We start from the raw sequence: 12,639 nt of genomic DNA, 5'->3' as shown, positions 1-12,639 counted from the left end.
TGCATAATGGAAATGATTTTGTGTTTTGATAACATAATGGAATGATTTGTGTTTAGGTATACTTAAGCTAACAGCTTATTATGTAAAAGTAGGAAAGGTTAAGGTTGAATCTCAATCCTTTGCTCGCTTCAAAATCTCAGCCCTAACCCTCGCTGTTGCGCGTTCACGCGCCGTGGAGCCATGTCCCAATACCCGTTTAAAGGTAGCTTAAGGGGTAGGGGGAGGGCTAACATCCCCTCAAAATTGAGATTTTCAATGGGCACCCTCAAAGCGCTTCAGTTCTGACTTGCTCCCACAATACCTTGCGAGAAAACGGAAAATCAAGAAATATCCTAGACAAGATGGAGGGCGAAAAGATGCGACAGGATTGGAAAAACACAAATGTAAGTGTTTTCTCTGTAATTAACTAGTAATTATTTTATTAATTATACTCTGCATACTCTGCGAAGCCCGGCCGCGGACTCTTGGAAGATCGCGGAAGTCTGTGGCCGACTTTCGCGGAAGATCGCGATAGTCCGCGGCCGACTTTCAAGGGCCGCATGACCCCGGTATTCGGCCGGCTGCAGAGCCCGATCTAGGGCTCTGCAGCCCGGCCGTCGCCCGGGCTGCAGACCGGGCGATGGCCGGGCTGGATATCATGTCGTATGATATCCAGATCTTCCATGTTCTAGTGACTCCAGGTTAAAAATAAGCTTTATACTAATATATTATATTATATTAGTAATATTCTCTAAGTAATAGTATATATACTAATATATTATATTATATTGTAATATTACATGGTTAATCAATGTATTTTTTGGCAGGACTATATTGTGTACATAGCTATTATATATTGTACATAACATATGGCCATATCAACCAGTTCTGGCATATAATTCCTATTTCCTTCTTATTCGTTTTCTTTCAGGACTTCGTTGAGTCCACTGCCACCAGCCCCCCCCACCTCTCCCTCATGCTCCTCCACCCCAGGCACCTCTTCCACCACCCCAGACCCCCTTCCAAGAGGAGAGTGCCAGGGGGCAGGCGAGGCATGAGGAGAGCGAGGCAAAGTTGGCGGAATGGTGGAGAAGATGTGATTCTCCACCATTCTCTCAAAAGCTGAGAGAGTGTGTGTGTGTGTTTGTATTTTTAGGTGTGCGTGTGTGTGTATTTTTAGATGCATGTGTGTGTATTTTTAGATGTGTGGTTCAGTGTTTCTTATTTAAATAAAGTGTTTCTTCTAAAGTGTTCTTGTTCATAACCGATTATCTAAGGGTGCACTCACACTAGGCCATCTGGCCGTGGCCGTGGCCGTTTTAGCACCTAACCGTGCTCAAATCTGCCAGTGTGAGTGTGGCCAGTCTGGCCAGGCCGGGCCAATTTGGCCACTTGGGAGAGGTGTGCTGCTACGGCACGGGCCGCTACGGTACAGATGCTAATGAGCCGACACGCGCTACGCAACCTGAGCTGGATGACGTATAGTCAATACGACGACCACGGACATAATAAAGGCGACGAGCCTTCTTTCCCATTAAACGGTAAACATCGCGTCAAGCGGTTCAACTGTTGGTGTGTTCTCTGTGTTGTTGTCCATTGTTGTTAAAACTCTGACTGGCGGCAGACTTTATTATGGTCCATGCAGCGGACGCTTGGTGATGACGTGTTACGACGTGATGACGTATGTACAAGAGCCTTCCGTGGCCAGGCCACAGCTGCAACGGCCATGGCCAGACGGCCTAGTGTGAGTGCAGGCCAGAGAACAATGGGGCCATTTGAGCACGGTTAGGTGTGAAAACGGCCAACGGCCACGGCCAGATGGCCTAGTGTGAGTGCACCCTAATACCACCTTTAACATGTAGCTAAGTGACATTCAAAATAGAGGTATATTACGAGGGACAAATAGTATTATTTTTTTAATTAATTAATTATAACACTTTATTTAAACATGCCAATTACAAAATATAAATACCATTTCAGGTTAAACATCTTTACAATGGGTCTTGCTCGTTGCCCGAGAAAATGGCAGCCAGTCTGTCACTTGTAACATTACCAGGGGTCTGGTTATCTGCTAGGGGGCACGGGGAGGCCATGATGACGTCACAGGGTAGGGTTGTCCCATTTGGTAGGGGATCGGTTAGGGGTAGCAATGAGGGGTAGCAATGAGGGGTAGCAATGAGCAATGAGGGTTAGGGTTGAGATGTAGGGTTGAGACAGTGAGCAAAGAAACGGGATTGGGCCTTAGTCTTGAGTTGAAATACTGAAGCTTAGAATGTGGCATTGTTTAAGAGTTTAAGACCACACGTTGAAATGCTACAGTTTAACAAGGTTAGATTTGTAAGGCAGTTGATAGACTGAAAATCTACAAAGGGAGGGATGTAGAATAGTTGATGAAGCATGCAGTTAGTACGTTGGACAGGAGGGGGCAGACGTGGGGAGAGGGAGGTAGAACAGGAATGAGCGAGTCACGCATGTAAGATGTAAGATGGTGAGAGTTTATGGAGTTAGAATCATACCAAAACCCCCCCCCACACACAAAACGTGTTTTACTCAGGCACAATGATTCACACACACACACAAAACGTGTTTTACTGACGCATAACGATTCACACACACACTCAGTGTGGTTTGCAAATACAAAACATCTGTTACGCCTCGTCCCGCTACTCGGTCCAACACCCCCCTCTAGCGGCGGCAGGGCGTAACGGATTCCTCTTCCCGCAACCCAGCTGTCGGCAATCCGCAATCCACGTTCCCTATTTAAGTCTGGGATCCCCAGTCTGCCGGCGCCAGTTCGTCATACACTTCTAGCAAGTTCGTATCGCCTACCCGCTCTATTGCCAAGTCCCGTTCGTATACCCAGTCCCTCTAGTAGCTAATCCCATTTCCCCTTCTCTAGTTCTCCCGCTACCGGACCTCCGCCTGCCCGACTACTCGATCCTCGCCTAGCCCCCTCCAGCACGATCGCCCTCCCGCTCCCGGTTCCTGACCCCCGCCTGCCTGACTACCCGTCCACCGTCTAGCCCATGACCACCTGATTGCCAGCCCGTTACCAGACCCCCGCCTGCCTGACTTCCCGAACGCTCCACGAATAAATTCCTTTGCCTTTCCCCTCTCCGCCTCCCTGCGTCCTGCACTTGGGTCCCAGTAACCCGTATCGTAACAGTACGAACTGGCCAAGATGGACCCAGCAGACGCAGAGGCGTTCAGGGGAATGATCGCTCACCAAGGGACTCTCCTGGGCCATCAGGCCCTGCAGGAGATCTCCACCGCCCTCCGTGAGTTGACCCAAGCCGTCAGTTCTCGACCCTCCGTCGCTCCTGAACCAGCAGCCCCAGCTCCGGGTCCGTCGGCTTCTCCCCGGGAGCCGACCATCCCAGCCCCCCAACGTTACGGAGGGGACCTAGGATCCTGCCGGTCGTTTTTAATTCAGTGTTCCCTTGTTTTCGAAATGCAGCCCCTGACCTACCCCACCGAGAGGTCTAGGATTGCGTATCTGATCGGTTCGCTGAGTGGCGAGGCTCTCGCATGGGCAGCGGCGGTGTGGGAACGCGGGTCCGCGGTTTGTTACTAGAGTTCCTTCACGGAGGAGATGCGGAAGGTCTTCGATCACCCGGTCTGGGGCAGGGAGGTCTCCTGCAGCTCCGCCAGGGATCCCGCAGCGTCGCCTCCTTCGCTGTCGAGTTCCGGACCCTCGCTGCTGAGAGCGGTTGGGACGAGGAAGCGCTCCAGGGGGTCTTCCAGAATGCGCTCAGCAGTAGCCACGTTTACATGGCACACAGTGGCGTAGCTTAGTTGTGCTAGGCCTCGGGGCAAGATCGTGCTGGACACACACACACACACACACACACGCATCCACTCCCCCATAGGGCCTAAGCCAACAGCCGCCACAACGAGAGAACGCAAAATCATCATCAGAACCATGGACAGAGACTTAGCATCCCTAGATCACACGTCAAAATCACGGAAACATTATTAGGACCACGTACACTGTATTTGCAACACACTGCCTATCAAAAACAAAACATAAATACTCCATTCAGCTGACCACCCAACTACATTTCCCAAACAGCACAACTATGGCCTAATCAAAATGGCCAATGGTAACATAGCCTACTCCTACATGGCACAGCGGCCATAACCAATAATAAAATAACTGCTCTTACCCGTTCAGAAGTTAACTCTGCGTGCCTTCTGTTCAGCAAACTTGTTGATAATAGAGGTGAAATCCAATTTCCTTGCTCTTTCATTCTCGATTGAGAGTATGGCCAATACACTCAATCGCTACTGTGCCATGGCGCTCCTTAGAGAAGTCTTTATCAATTTGAGCTTGGAAAATGACCGCTCTGCCGTGGCTACTGTCACTGGTATGGTGAGGTACAGGAAAAACGCTGTGCAAACATTTCGAATTGCGCGCCAGGTCTTTCTTCTCTTTACGTTTTTTAGTACCACTTTTTAGCTTGCAAAACATTGCAATGGTATGGCTTAGCTTTTAACAATATGTTAGAGTAGGAGATACTAGCTGTGTTCGAAGTCGTTCGCTATACACTCACTCACTATTCCCTATATAGTGTTCATGATATAGTGCACTATATAGGGAACGAAGAAACGAGGATTCGGACACTACGCTGAACATTTGTAAACGTCATGTGCGTCAGTAAATGCGCCGGGTATTTGTGTGACGCAGACAGATGGGCCCACATCATGTAAACAATCCGGGCACTCACGAGGAAAGCTGGAGGTTGGATTGATGTTGAATGTTACATTTCCTTGTTCAAGTTTTTTTTAATTAATTTTGAATGTTACATTTTCTATGTTAGATTCCAAATAAATTGTTGACGTTTCTAAACGAAGACAGAGACTCCATCATTAAATGTATTCGTTTTCGCGATTATTCAGCTTCTTCTTCGGAAAAACACGACCGCATTGCATTGTGGTATACGGGAGTATCATGTAGGGACGTCGTATGTACCATAGACAGGTATGTACTCTCAAAACATCACAGTGATTGGTCGAACAGATTTCCCAGCAGGCCCTATTATTTTGTAAATGTTGAAACTAAAAGAAAATAAATTAAATAGCCTTAGTGCGATTGTACATACTTTTTTATTCCTGGCCAAAATATCACTACTGTAACCAAATTACATACATTAAGGCAGAGGAAGATAAAATATATAAGCCACCCTGACTGTGATGTTATGAGAGAAGAGAGTCTATATAATGCATATATAGAGTCTATATAATCTCTACATTCACTCCAGACAACTATGCTGCTTTCACACCGCCGCCAGCACGGCGACCGTCGGGCGGCCGCGCGGGGGCCCAACGGGCGCTAGGCGGGGCCCACGCGGCCGGGGCCCCGCCCCGGAAGCCCCGGCCCAAGCTACGCCCCTGATGGCACATCTGATCCGCATAGATTTCTATGCGGCATAGATCTGTTCCTAAAATGTGTTCCGAATGTACTGTATACATGGCAGTAACAAAAGTGTCCGTTCTGTCTCTCGCGCACATCTGACACATCTCTGGACCGGCGGCGACATAATGGATGTCTTATCACTATCGGGGATTTTAAATTAGATTTTAATGAAAGCACAGCAGGAGAGAGCTTTTCTCTCCCTGCTCCTTCAATTAAGAAGGACGACGACAGCGCAGCAACGTCAATTTCTCGTCAGATCTTTATATTTACCCTAAGCTCCGCCGCAAACAAGAGGAATTTGGATGCGAGTCCGCAGCCAAGACTGGTGGGAGAGAGTGGTCTTACGGGAATTTAGTGACCAGGAATCCTCGAAGGTCCAATTGCGAACTACTGCAGCTGCCATCTCTCTAAGTTAAGAAGTATTTTAACGTTCAGCCTGCAAAAGTATAGTAGTAGCCTACTCATTTACAGTTATCTCGGACGAGCGCGGACACTACGATACGCGAACACGTCATTAATAAACACCCATGTGTCCCGTCGCTTAGCAACCGTCCACGCTTACCGGACTACTTTTACGGAGTGATAACAAAGACTTGAATCAGGCAATAAATCCACTTTCCTTGACAGCGGTGAAGTTCGGTGTGCTTAAAAGTACCGACGGAGCTCAGTGGACCAATTGCGAACTACTAATGCCGCTTTTCCACTGCATGGTACCAGCTCGACACGACTCGACACGACTCGACTCAGCTCGCATTTTTTGCGTTTCCACCGCGGTACCATGGTATCTGGTACCTGAAGTGGCTGCTTTTTCTAGTACCTACTCGCTCTAGGTTCCAAGTGAGCTGAGCCGATGCTAAAAGGTGACGTCGGCAGACGGCCGGCGACTGATTGGCCAGAGAGTGTGACGAAGTCACGAGAGCGACATGGCAACCATGCTGGTAACATCCATAGCAGCGCCGCAGCCAACATGTTCCACTTCTCCAACTTCTTCAACATGCCAGCTAATAATAGTAATGCGATCGATGTCCTCCATTGTTGTTATGTGGGTTCTGTCCATGTGTGGGTTGCGTATGTGTTGTTTGCGTCGCGTACACAAATACGTCACGGCCCTTTCGCGCAGCCGACCCCGCCCACGTCCAGGAGGTACTATTTGCGGTGGAAAAGCACCCGTGCTGCTACCGTGTCGAGTCGTGTCGTGTCGAGTCGTGTCGAGTCGAGCTACATGTGCGGTGGAAAAGCGGCATAAGTAGCCGCGTTTACATGGACACATCTATGCCGCATAGATTTCAGAGGAAGATAAAATATATAAGCCATCCTGACTGTGATGTTATGAGATAAGAGAATCTATCGGGCGGCAGTAGCTCAGGAGGTAGGGCGGGTTGGCTGGTAACCTGAAGGTTGCTGGTTCAATCCCCGGCTCCTCCTAGCTGAGTGTCGAGGTGTCCTTGAGCAAGGCACCTAACCCTGACTGTTAGCTCCCGACGAGCTGGCTGTTGCCTTGCATGGTTGACTCCGCCGTCGGTGTGTGAATGTGTGCGTGAATGGTGAATGTGAGGCAACATTGTAAAGCGCTTTGGGTGGCCGATGGTCAGAAAAGCGCTATATAAATGCAGTCCATTTACATTTACATTTCTATGCGGCATAGAAAATGGTCATGTATACGCCTCATTCGGAATACAATTATCTGTTCGGCATAGATTCTATGCCGAATAGAAGAGGTGGTGTAGTCCGTTTTAAATCGCCATGTATACACTTATTCCGCATAGATTGGGGTTTAACTTAGTGCAGCCGCAGTAGTTCGCAATTGGTCCACTGAGCTCCGTCGGTACTTTTAAGCACACCGAACTTCACCGCTGTCAAGGAAAGTGGATTTATTGCCTGATTCACGTCTTTGTTATCACTCCGTAAAAGTAGTCCGGTAAGCGTGTCCGGTTGCTAAGCGACGGGACACATGGGTGTTTATTAATGACGTGTTCGCGTATCGTAGTGTCCGCGCTCGTCCGAGATAACTGTAAATGAGTAGGCTACTACTAGTACTTTTGCAGGCTGAACGTTAAAATACTTCTTATCTTAGAGAGATGGCAGCTGCAGTAGTTCGCAATTGGACCTTCGAGGATTCCTGGTCACTAAATTCCCGTAAGACCACTCTCTCCCACCAGTCTTGGCTGCGGACTCGCATCCAAATTCCTCTTGTTTGCGGCGGAGCTTAGGGTAAATATAAAGATCTGACGAGAAATTGACGTTGCTGCGCTGTCGTCCTCCTTCTTAATTGAAGGAGCAGGCAGAGAAAAGCTCTCTCCTGCTGTGCTTTCATTAAAATCAAATTTAAAATCCCCGATAGTGATAAGACATCCATTATGTCGCCGCCGGTCCAGAGATGTGTCAGGTGTGCGCGAGAGACAGAACGGACACTTTTGTTACTGCCATGTATACAGTACATTCGGAACACATTTTAGGAACAGATCTATGCCGCATAGAAATCTATGCGGATCAGATGTGCCATGTAAACGCGGCTAGTTAAACCCCAATCTATGCGGAATAAGTGTATACATGGCGATTTAAAACGGACTACACCACCTCTTCTATTCGGCATAGAATCTATGCCGAACAGATAATTGTATTCCGAATGAGGCGTATACATGACCATATTCTATGCCGCATAGAAATCTATGCGGCATAGATGTGTCCATGTAAACGCGGCTACTGAGCTTAAGGACCGTTTAGTTTCCTGGGAAGAACCCACGGGTTTAGATCATCTGATTTCCCTCGCGATACACATGTGCCGTGTTCCAATACCCGTACTTCCATGAGTATACTTAAAGGAAGTACACTATCTGCACTATCCGTACTCACTTGAGTACGGTAATTTTTCAGATGCGAGTGCTGTTCCAAATCGAGTACTCCGTGGTGCACTTACCGGAAATTACGATCACGACTGCCGCCGCGGCCCCTCCCCCGCAATAAACATCCCGCTTTGAACGGTGAACTCTTTACGCCTAGCAGCTATAAAAAGCTATAGAAACTATAAAAACTACAAAATGACTCTATTAATGCAGGCTATGTGGAAAATGCACCGACTTTGGCTCAGCCTGGCTCCGCCTCTTCCGCTACGTAGCTAAGATGGCTGCCGTTGAGTACGGAGAGTGTCCTTCGATCCACACTTCACGATTAGCCCATTTTGAGTACGGCATCCGGGTCCTTGAAGTATACTTATTTTCGCCGGATCTGAATTGGAACGTACTGCGTACGCAGTACGGACAGTACGGACAGTACGGGTATTGGAACACGGCCATGGACAACCGGTTGCGCGAACGTCGCAGAGAGAGAGGCGCACACCCATTCACCACGCCCCCTTTCGAGTCACCGGTCGCAACGCGGTCTCTCCTCCCGGTTGCCGGTCCTCCTCGCCGTGTGCGGACCCCCTCCCTCGAGCCGATGCCGATAGGACGCACACACCTTACGCCCGAGGAAAGGGAGCGTCGTATGCGATCAGGAGCCTGTTTTTATTGCGGAATTTCGGGTCATCTTATTTCCGTGTGTCCCGCCCGCTCGGGAAAAGAACGGGCTCGTCAGTAATAATAATAATAATAATAATGAATTTTATTTGTAATGCACTTTATATTGAGCAAACAATCTCAAAGTGCTACATAAGAAAAAAAAAAGAAAAGTAAAAGTTAAAATTTAGAGATAGAACGTCTCTCCAAAGGAAACAACTAATGAAAGGCTTTTTTAAAAAGGTAGGTTTTTAGGCCTTTTTTAAAAGTGTCCAGGGTCAGTGGTGCTCTCAGGTGGTCAGGGAGAGCATTCCAAAGACAGGGAGCGGCGTGACAGAAAGCTCTGTCTCCCATGGTTCGGAGTTTGGTCCTAGGAATCTGCAGGAGGTTTGCCTGACCGGAGCGGAGGTGTCGTGAAGTGGGCTGAGGGGTGATTAGCTCCTTCAGGTAAATAGGAGCATTACCATGGAGGCACTGGTGGGTCAGTAGGGAAACCTTGTATTTAATCCTGAATGGGACAGGGAGCCAGTGGAGGGATTTGAGAATTGGTGTGATGTGGTCAAATTTTCGTGTCCTTGTAAGGATCCGGGCAGCACAGTTTTGAATGTATTGGAGTTTTTGGATGTTTTTGTTGGAGATCCCGGCAAGAAGAGCATTACAGTAGTCCAGCCTGGTGGAGACAAAGGCATGGACGAGTTTTTCTGCATTTCCGCCAGTAACTCGGGGGTTACTGGCGAGTCGTTCTCGGAATCCCTCGGTCTCCCGCCCCCTCCTTGAAGCCGTCCTTTTGTGGCGAGACCTAACCCTCCCGCTCTCCATTCTCCTGGACTCTGGAGCCGATGATAGTTTCATCGATCTGGAATTAGTCAAGCGCCTGCAAATAGACACCATTCCCCTCGATCTCCCGATCGAGACCCAGGCACTGGACGGGAGGACCCTCACTCGGGTGGAACGCCACACCGTTCCTCTCAACCTGCTCGTGTCGGGGAATCACCACGAGACCATATCCCTCTTGGTGATTTCCAGCCCCTTCTCCCCGGTCGTTCTGGGCTACCCTTGGTTTCGAACTCACAACCCGCAGATCGATTGGGGAACAGGACGCATCCTGTCGTGGAGTACCCATTGCTTGTCTCAGTGCTTGCGGTCCGCTCAGGCTCCTCGGGCGGCTGAGTTCGAGTCTGTATCCGAACCCCCTAACCTGTCCCTCGTTCCGGAGGAGTACCACAACCTGTTTTTAGTAAGTCTCATGCCCTGTCCTTGCCCCCCCTCCCCGGAGCCCCCCTTCCAAGCAGCCGTTTGTTCAACCTCTCCCGTCCCGAACGTGAGTCAATGGAGGAGTACATCGGGGAATCCCTCGCCGTTGGAATCATCCGCCCTTCATCGTCACCCGTTGGAGCGGGGTTCTTCTTCATTAGCAAGAAGGATAAATCGCTTCGCCCCTGCATCGATTACCGTGGTCTGAACGACATTACTGTGAAGAATAAATACCCGCTACCGCTCATCAGTTCTGCCTTCGTCCCCCTCCACGGTGCCTCCGTATTCTACAAACTAGATCTGCGCAATGCGTATCACCTGGTCCGCATTCGGGAGGGCGACGAGTGGAAGGCGGCTTTCAATACCCCTTTGGGCCACTACGAGTATCTCCTGATGCCTTTCACCAACGCCCCCGCAGTGTTTCAGTCATTAGTTAATGATGTCCTCCGGGACATGTTGAACCACACTGTTTTCGTTTACATCGATGACATTCTAATTTTTTCAAAGACTATGGAGGAGCACAGGATCCATGTCCGACAGGTACTACAGAGGCTGTTGGAGAATAGGTTGTACATCAAGGCGGAGAAGTGTGAGTTTCACGTCCCATCTATTTCCTTCTTGGGGTACATTATCAGTCAGGGGCGGGTTGAAATGGATCCCTCAAAGGTCTCGGCTGTGGCTGAGTGGCCTACTCCTTCAACCCGCAAGAGATTGCAGCAATTCCTTGGCTTTAGCAATTTTTATCGTAGATTTATTTGCGGATATAGTCAGATCGCGGCTCCCCTCACGGCCTTGACTTCCACTAAAAGCACCTTTGCCTGGACGCCGGTGGCGGAAACCGCCTTTCAGGGCCTTAAGCGGCGGTTCGTTTCCGCTCCCATCCTTACCCAGCCTGATCCCTCACTTCAGTTCGTGGTTGAGGTCGACGCCTCGGACACCGGAGTGGGCGCGGTACTCTCCCAGCGTTCCCCCTCCGACCACAAGCTCCATCCCTGCGCCTTCTTCTCCCGAAGGTTGTCCCCACCGGAGCGCAATTATGATGTAGGCAACCGCAAGCTTTTAGCGGTCAAGCTGGCCTTAGAGGAGTGGCGGCACTGGTTGGAGGGCACGGAGATCTCTTTTATAGTTTGGACTGACCATCGCAATCTCGCGTACATCCAATCCGCTAAGAGGCTAAATTCCCGTCAGGCTAGGTGGGCCTTATACTTTGGCCGGTTAAATTTTTCTCTCACTTACCGTCCCGGTTCCCAGAATGTCAAGCCAGATGCTCTCTCCCGCCTGTACTCTCCGGGGGACCCCGGCACAGACCCCGAGACCATTCTGCCACCCACGTGCCTCGTTGCCACACTCACCTGGGAGGTGGAGTCCGCGGTCCGCCTGGCGCAGAGGCAACAGCCGGACCCCGGTCTCGGCCCCTCAAATCGTATGTTCGTTCCGGACGCGGCTAGGTCCCGTGTTCTGACCTGGGCGCACTCCTCCCGGCTTACCTGCCACCCTGGAATAGCCTGCACCCTGGATTTCCTCCGCCAGCATTTTTGGTGGTCCACCATGGACAAGGACGTCCGTTCGTTCATCTCCGCGTGTGCAACTTGCGCCCGGAACAAGACCTCAACCCGTCCCCATTCCGGTTTACTACGGCCCCTACCCATCCCTAGCCGCCCCTGGTCACACATTGCTCTCGACTTCGTCACCGGTCTTCCCACGTCTGAAGGCAATACCACCATCCTTACGGTGGTTGACCGTTTTTCTAAGGCCGCCCACTTCGTCGCTCTTCCCAAGCTTCCCTCCTCGAGGGAAACCGCCAACCTCCTGGTCAAACATGTCTTCTGCCTGCATGGCATCCCCGCGGACATTGTGTCGGACAGAGGCCCCCAGTTCACCTCGCAGGTATGGCGGGCATTCTGCAAGGCTCTGGGCGCCACTTCCAGCCTCTCCTCAGGTTTCCACCCTCAGTCTAACGGGCAATCGGAAAGAGCCAACCAAGAGATGGAGGCGGCACTCCGCTGCATCACCCACGCCAGCCCCACCACTTGGAGCTCCCAGCTGCCCTGGGTGGAATACACCCATAACACTCTGCTAAACGCCTCCACAGGGTTATCCCCATTCATGGCCTCCCTGGGTTACCAACCTCCTCTGTTCCCAGATCTGGAGGAAGAGATTGCCGTCCCTTCGGTCCAGACCCATCTGCGCAGATGCCGGCGCATCTGGAAACGGACACGCACTGCTCTACTCTACGCTTCCACTCGCTCCCAACTCCAGGCCAATAAGCGGCGTCGACCTGCGCCTCAGTACGCCCCCGGAGAGGGGGTTTGGCTGCGGGCTAAGGACCTTCCCTTGAAGGCGATTCCGGCCAAACTCTCCCCACGCTTCATCGGCCCCTACACCATCTCCAAGGTGATCAACCCCTCTGCGGTTCGCCTGAACCTCCCCCCGCACTCCGTCGCATCCACCCCACCTTCCATGTCTCTCAGATCAAGCCTGTCTCTACCAGCCCGT

This window comes from Gadus macrocephalus, chromosome 12, assembly GCF_031168955.1.
Source record: "Gadus macrocephalus chromosome 12, ASM3116895v1".
Classification (NCBI taxonomy): domain Eukaryota; kingdom Metazoa; phylum Chordata; class Actinopteri; order Gadiformes; family Gadidae; genus Gadus; species Gadus macrocephalus.
Note: the sequence above shows the minus strand (reverse complement) of the source record.